Here is a 7,984-nt window from a genome sequence, read left to right as displayed (position 1 = left end):
AGAGAAAAGAGGGAAAATAGTTAGTTTGGTTTGAAAATAATTTAATAGGAAAGTTTTTAAGTTTTAAAATAAGGTGTAGAGATTTTATTAATAAGGAAACACGGAGAGAATAATTTCGTAATTTATGGGAGAAAATATGGAAAGTTTCTTAAAGTAAAATATGGCAGAGAATTCTTTAGAATGGGATGGTTTATCAAAAATGGAAGATTTTTAAGAAAACTAAGTTTTTGCTTAGAACTAGACAAGTTAACTAAAAGAAATAATGGAGACATGGTGGGTTTGTGCACCTCTTATCTAGCTGTGGATCCGATTTTTGGTGTTCTATTATATATATGTTTTCTACAGAATATGAGGTGAGTAGTTATGCTGCTATTTCATCGAATCTATAGTTTTACAATTTTGTGTATACAGACAATTTTAATATCTGTCCAAGGTTTTCGTCCATTTTTACTGCTCATTCTCCTGTTATTATTCTGCGTCCTGTTGTATTGTTAAACTCTGCTGAAACACTGAAATTGAAATTGAACTGTCGAAGCTTTATGAGCAGTTAATGGCGGCACAAGCCCAAAAGAATGAATCGTCCTCTATATGATTTGAACTTGTGTAATGTGTATCATGTTGTTGTTTGGGTTATTGGTTGATTTGGGTGGATACTGTTGAAGCTTTCAAAATGCAATAATGGCATCGGACGTGATTGTTAGGAGTGAGGATTGTGACGTTTGTGAGTATACCCAAAGGTTTAGTTTTGATATGGATCAAAACCTAACTGGTTAGGGGTGTTTGGTGGTTGGCAGGGGTGCTGTGAAGCTCCAAAAATTTTGTTAATGGCGATCGATCGAGATCTATGGTTGGGGGAGTGATTTCGGAAGTTATGAATTTGAGTTTTTTTGTTAATTAAAGTTATAGGGTTTTACACCAAGACCAAAACCGCTGGGTTGAAAGGGGAGGAAGAGGAGAGGTGGTGATGGCTGGAACGTGATGGAGGAGAGATGCTGGTGAGGGAGGAAGATGACCTATTAGTTTGGTTGGGCTTGGGCTTGGGCCAAAGCCAATGGGTTTGTTTTCTTTGGGTTGGGTTATGATCTTTTGGGCTTAAGGTTTGTTTAGTTTGTTTGGATCTGTTGGGTTAGCCTTAAGTTGGGCATGTTGAGTTTGAGTAGACCAGATCTGTTTAGTTTGAGTGAACCAGATCTGTTGAGTTTGGGTGAACCGGAATCTATTAAGTTAGATGGGCTTTGATTAGAGTTTGTTTGTTTCTTTGGGCCGAAACCAAATTAGTTGGTTTCTTTGGGACAGTTTCAAATTTTGTTTTGGGCCAGTCCATATAACTTAAAATAGATCCAATTGGGTCTTTAAATGTTTAGACTCTTGGATTTTGGTTTTGGGTCTTTAAATGTTTTGACTGTGGACTATTGACTGTTTATTTACGTTACTTTTTATGTTGTAAATTTTATGGACTAATCCAATGGTAGCATGTTGTGGAGGCCTGTATAAACTGTTTGTCATTATCTAAGAAAGATTTGACGTTGATATTGTGCTATTTTTGACACGTGACGAGATTAAAATTCAGGAGACATGATATTCCTAAAACGTTATAAAAATGTTACGCAATACGTTTGGAGTAATGGTGACATTATGTGGTATGTTGAAATTATTGTTCTGTTAACTAATATAATATGTTACGATGTATATTAAATGCAATATTTTTGAGAAATAAATGTAAACGCTCCATCGTTAAATCTGTGAGATGCTTCTATGAGGTGGTATAATATTTGTGGATATTTTCCACGGGATTGTGGCTTAGTGTAATAATTTATTTGGCACGTGAAAGAATGAAAGTTGTTATGAGATGTATTGAGATATTTCTAAATATTGTGGCTTAGTGCAATAATTTATTTAATATGCACGTGATAAAGTGAAATGGTTATGAGATACTAATGTTTGACACCAGAATAACTTACGTAATGAAAATCCTAGAACCTAGCTACCACAACTGTAACGCCCGTATTTTTAAATACGTATTTTTTTATATTTATTAATTAATTAAATTATTTATTTTCAAAATTCGTCGGACCGGACTCGGGATACGTGGGCCTGATTTTCTGGGCCCGAGTCTGTGTTGGGCTTGGGTTTCGGACCCAAGTATATAAACACTTTTTTCTAGAAAATAGGGTTCCTGGAGAATAGAATAATTAAAAATGGAGGAAGAGAGAAGTCGGTTTTGTGGGCGTTGGAGGATGTGATTTAATCGGGCTAGGAGGATTGGCCGAGCCGCTCATTACAAGTGAGTAGCTATTTTGCTATATCACCGGATTTATCGTTTTCGATTATCGATTATCTTGTCTAAGGTTTGTTTTTGTAATCGTTCATTATATTGTTTTTATTCGACGCCGTGTTTCGGCCGAAGTTGTTAAAACTCTAGTTAAACTGTTAAAACCGTTAAACCGCGGATACTATGAACTCAAAACCGTCGAAAAAGCTCGACCCGGCGTTAATGGCGGCGTGGGCTTTGAAGCGTAAATACTAGTGTAGTTGTTGTTATGAACTGTTTTGGGTGTTAGCCGGGTATACCGCCAAAGCTTCGGGGAAGAGGCGTCAATGGGCGAACGCTTTATCTTCGGTTCTGAGAAAAATGCGTTTTTTGTCTTTCTTTTTCTTTGCCTTGAACGATTTTGGTTATTGTTGTTTGGGGTTGATGAATGGTGGTAGTTGGGTTGATGTTGGGTTGAATAGGGGCTGTTGGAAGCTCGGAGAGGAGCATCAATGGCGGCCCAGACGTCCTCCAGTAAATTGACTCTTAACTGTTTTTGGTTGATTGGTTAATGGATAATGGGTTTGATGAATGGTAGTGTGAGGGTTGCCCATGGTGGCGGTTGGAAGCTTGTAACAAGCTTTAATGGAGGTCGACATTTTTGTAGATCTAGTTTTGGTGATTGTTTGATTTAATGATTTGAGGATTTGGTGTTTATTAAAGTTTGTTGGTTTTTTATTTGTGTCAAAACCGATTTGATGAAGTGAGGGATGGTGGCCGATTGTGGCCGGTCGATTTTGGTGGTGGTGGAGGAGAGAAATGTTGGAGAAGAAGAACTGTAGCTGTGGTTGGGCCTTGGGCCGAATCCACTTGCTACTTGGGCCTAAACCTTGGTTGGTTTCGGTTTGGGCCTTACCTTGTTTTGTATGTTGGGCCAAAAGCTCTAATTTTATGTGGCCGAAATTTCAGTGGTAGTTGGGCCGAAATTTCAGTTTAATTTTCGGACCACATTAGTTATGTTGGGCCAGTTCTCTTTGTTTTATTTTTGGGCCAAATCCAATTATTTTTGGACCGAACCACTTAACTGTTTGGGCCAGTTCAGTATAAGTTTTTGGGCCCGTTTCTAATATTGTCTGAAGCCAGTCCATAAGACTTAAAATAGATCCAATTGGGTCAGGTAGAATAAATAAGTGGACTTTTAGACTTTCGGGTTCTAAGGTTTGGGCTTGGCCAGTTGGGTCCGAACCAGGACCGTGGTCATGAGCCCATGAGCCATGCACCTTTGACCTTAGCCATGAACCATGGCTATGACCCTGGACCTGTCGAACACGGAAACGACAGTTTGACTTTGACAATGATGAATTGACTTTGACCAGGACCTGTTGACTTTGACCAGGACAGTTTGACTTTGACCAAGACAGTTTAACTTTGACTATGACATGTTGAGTTTGACCTTGACCATGATGTATTGACCTTTGACCGTTAACTTTGACTGTTGACCGTTGACTGTGAATGTTGACTTTTTCCAGTTTTTCACATGTTTGTTTATATGGACAAATATAGTAATAAAATATTGTCGATATGGTATAACTTGGTTAGTCATTATCTAATTTAGATTTGACGTGAGTAGTGTGTAAAGTATATATATATTGGACTTTGATTGTGGACTTTTGACTGTCTAATTGTGCTACGTTTTATGTGTATATTATATGGACACATATAGTAATAAAATGCTGTGGAAGCTAGTATATCTATTTGGTTATCATTATCTAAGAAAGATTTGACATTGATGTTGTGTATTTTGACACGTGACGATATTGAGATGTTATGAGACATTATATTCCTAATACGTTATAATAAAAATGTATGCGATACGTTGAAGCATTATGACATGATATCATATGTTGGGATATATATATTAATGCAATATTTTTGGAGGAATTTATATAAACGCTTCATTATTATATATGTGAGATGCTACTATGAGGTAGCATAGTATTGGTGAATATTTGCCCACGGGAGTGTGGTGTAGTGCAATAATATATTGGCACGTGAAAGAATGAAATTTGGTTATGAGATATAATTGAGATGTTTCTATATATTGTGGCTTAGTGCGATAAGGCAATTGACCTGCACGTGATATAGTTGAATATTATTATGAGTCATTAATGTATGACACCTGAATAAATTACGTAACGAAAATCCTAGAACCTGACTACCACAACTCATGTGATTGGCCCTTCTGGCGTTTCAGTTAATCTGAATGGCCTTCGGCGACCCCTTCCGGCGTTCGATTAAAATTTGAATGGCCTTCGGCGGCCCTCTCCCCGGCGCGATAGCCCGAATAGTGGCTTTTGATTATTCCGTTCGCAAAATAGAACGATGATGCATAATATTTTATGCCGAATAGTGGCGGTGCTTACATAGATTTGGCTTCCGTGTGAGGATTTACGGTGTCGCGGCATCCCGCCGAGGTGGTGGTTACGCACGGAGTGGCTCATTATGTAAGGGGAGGCATGTGGATGTACATGTTCGGCGTTGGGTAGCGATTGTGGTAGCCAGGGAAACTAGGTAAGACATAGATACGACGTGATTTTAGGGACACACAAAGAAAGCCTAAACTAATATAATTATGGTAATATGTTGGTAAATGATATATCTCTAGATAGATGATTTGTATATGGTTGGCTGGTTATAGTTTAGTTAGAACCTAAGGCGCCTCGATGGAGGAACTACATGCCTTATTTATTATGAGTATAGTTGTTGTGTGGTTAGTGGGAAGTTAAGGCGCCTCAGTGGAGGAACTACCTGCCTAGATTAGTGTACTTAAGAATGTTAAGGCGCCTCAGTGGAGGAACTACCTGCCTAGATTATTGTACTTAAGAATGTTGTATTAGTCGTTGAAAGTTAAGGCGCCTCGGTGGAGGAACTAACTGCCGTATGGATTGTGTATATATATGTATATTATATGTTGTATTTTAGGACTACTCACACCAGCATTTTTATAATGCTGACCCGATTTGCATGTTTGCTTATCGGGTGTGTTCATTCAATGAACATAGTTGATAAGTTTTGACAGGTTTAATGTTGAAGAAGAGTGGTTGCTGCTTGTGGTTTGCGTTAGCATTGCATCTCAGGTTGTGTTTTGTTTTCCCTTGAGGTGATATAGATTTTCAGTTGAGATAATATTATTTGCATTTTCATTTGTAAATTGTTTTATAATGAAGAGGACTTTGTTTAAGTTAAAATTTTTATTGGTTTTAATTATCCGCATATATTAAACTGTTTATGGGTTTTTGGGAGTGGAGAGTGCGTCACACCTCGGAAATCGAAGAGTCGGGAACAAATAATGTTTTTTCCGAATTCTGTCGAAATTTGGGGTGTGACAACAACTCATGTGATTTGGCCCTTGTATATGGTGTATATATAAGATGTTGATTGACCCATGTGTTGGGCAATCGTAGCCGAATAGTGGCTTGATTATCTCGTTCGCAAAATTAGAACTAGACGCGCGATATTTTATGCTGAATAGTGGCAGTACCCACATAATGGCGTTCATATGAAGGTTACCTGGTATGCGATATCCAGCTTAGGGTAACTACGCACGGAGTGGTTCATTATGTGAGGGGAGGCATGTGGATGTACATGTTCGGCGTTGGGAAGTGATTGTGGTAGCCAGGGAACTAGGTAAAACATAGAGACGACGTGATTCTAGAGACACTTGAAGAAACTCTAAACAATAATTGTGATGATATAACAAAGTGTATGGTAAATCTCTAATAAATGATTTATTGTAATTTATGTTGCATTCACAATGGTTCTACAGAAGGGTGGGTTGAATTGATTATTTATGCAGGTATGACCCACTCTGTTATTAGGCCTATACCAGTGTAAGCATATAATAAGTTTCAGTTTTGATATTTTATTATTAGATGCAGTTGATCTAGTATGGTTTGAAGCTAAGGCGCCTCAGTGGAGGAACTACCTGCCTTAATTATTGTATTTAAAAATGTGGTATTATTTGTTGGAAGTTAAGGCTCTTTGGTGGAAGAACTAACTGCCTTATTTATTGTGTATATATATGTATAAGTATATTTTGTATTTTAGGACTACTCATACCAGCATTGTTTAATAATGCTGACCCGATTTGCATGTTTGCTTATCGGGTGTGTTCATAAAATGAACCCAGTTGATAAGTCTTGACAGGATTAGTATTGAAGAAGGTTGATTGCTGCTTGTGGTTCGCGTTAGCGTCTCATTACAGGATGTGTTTTGTTTTCTCTTGAGGTGCAATAGATTTTTAATTAAGACAATATTTTTGTATTTTCAGTTGTAATTATAATTAAAGAGTTGTTGAAAGGAAATTTGTAACTTAATCATATTTGTGAATTTTTGTAATGAAGAGAACTTTTGTTTGTTTAAAATTTTTATTGGTTTCTAATTATTGGAATAGTTAAACGGATAATGAGTTTTTGGAAGTTGAGAGTGCATCACACCTCGAAAATCGAAGACTCGGGAACAAATATTGTTTTTCCGATTTTGTCGAAATTTGGGGTGTGACAGTTTGGTATCAGAGCATTTGGTTAGCTTAGACTTAGGTGAGTCTAAGTGATCCTCGGATCGTGCTTTATGGGTAGTGTTTAGGAAATTTTATCTTCAAAACTATTTGCGCTAGTCATTTTATTTTACAAAGAAAATAAATAAATAAAGCGAGTCAATATTTTTCTTGATTTGTTTGTATGTGTAATGTGTATATTTATATTAGTTACTTTTGCGGAGTGCATATGAAATAATTTTTATTTTCCTTATCATATGAGGAGTAGTTATATTTGTTATATGTTAATTATTAGCGGTTTTTACCAAAGCAATGTGTGTTGTTATAATGTTGTTTTATTGTTGGTGTTCCTTTTCACATGGAGTATGGATTAAGTACGACAACATGTTTGTGAACTTTTTATTTGAGTGTTATATTATTATTCAATAAACAATGTGATATTTTAATCTATATTGAATGGGCTGCATTAACTGATGACTTTGTGACGTACTAAGTAAGGAACTAATTGCCTCTGTGTTGGAGAAACTATCTCACCTCACTCGTACATTTTAATAGATGAATAATGTCTTAAAGTATAAGAGATTAATTTGTTAGATGTGATTAGTTAGAAATAGGAAAAAAAATAAAATAAAATATGTGTATTCCTTTTGAGATGTGTATACTTGCGTATATACACTTTCTTATATTATTGTATATAGATGAACTATTACCGTGTGTATATGATGTATTAATATTGTTTCACCAATAAGACATGCATATGTAGGTTGTTTTCTTAATGCCGCGTTATTAATGATTAATTAAAATAGTTGTGATAATTGGTAGTCATAAACCATATTGGAATTTATGTAGATGATGTCTTAATATAATGATGATCTTACTTCAACAGCAAACAGATTTTTTTATTTTGTGTTATAAGTGTGTTTCGTGGTTATAAATTATGACATGATTTATTAATATTGTTACATTAGTTTCACATTAATTTTTGCATCTTCAAGTATTTTAAAACATATGTCTTGGATTTATTGTTCTTAATTAATATATTGAACTTTGTTCATGCCAATGTAACTTGTTGTGGTTGATATACTAGAAGTGGTTTTATATTATCCTAAAATTTTAAAAATTCGTGTTATACGGTAGCAAATCTTATTTTAATTGTCATTGTATATGGAGATTAATTT

This window comes from Coptis chinensis, chromosome 4 (assembly GCF_015680905.1).
Source record: "Coptis chinensis isolate HL-2020 chromosome 4, ASM1568090v1, whole genome shotgun sequence".
In the NCBI taxonomy this organism is placed as follows: Eukaryota; Viridiplantae; Streptophyta; class Magnoliopsida; order Ranunculales; family Ranunculaceae; genus Coptis; species Coptis chinensis.
Note: the sequence above shows the minus strand (reverse complement) of the source record.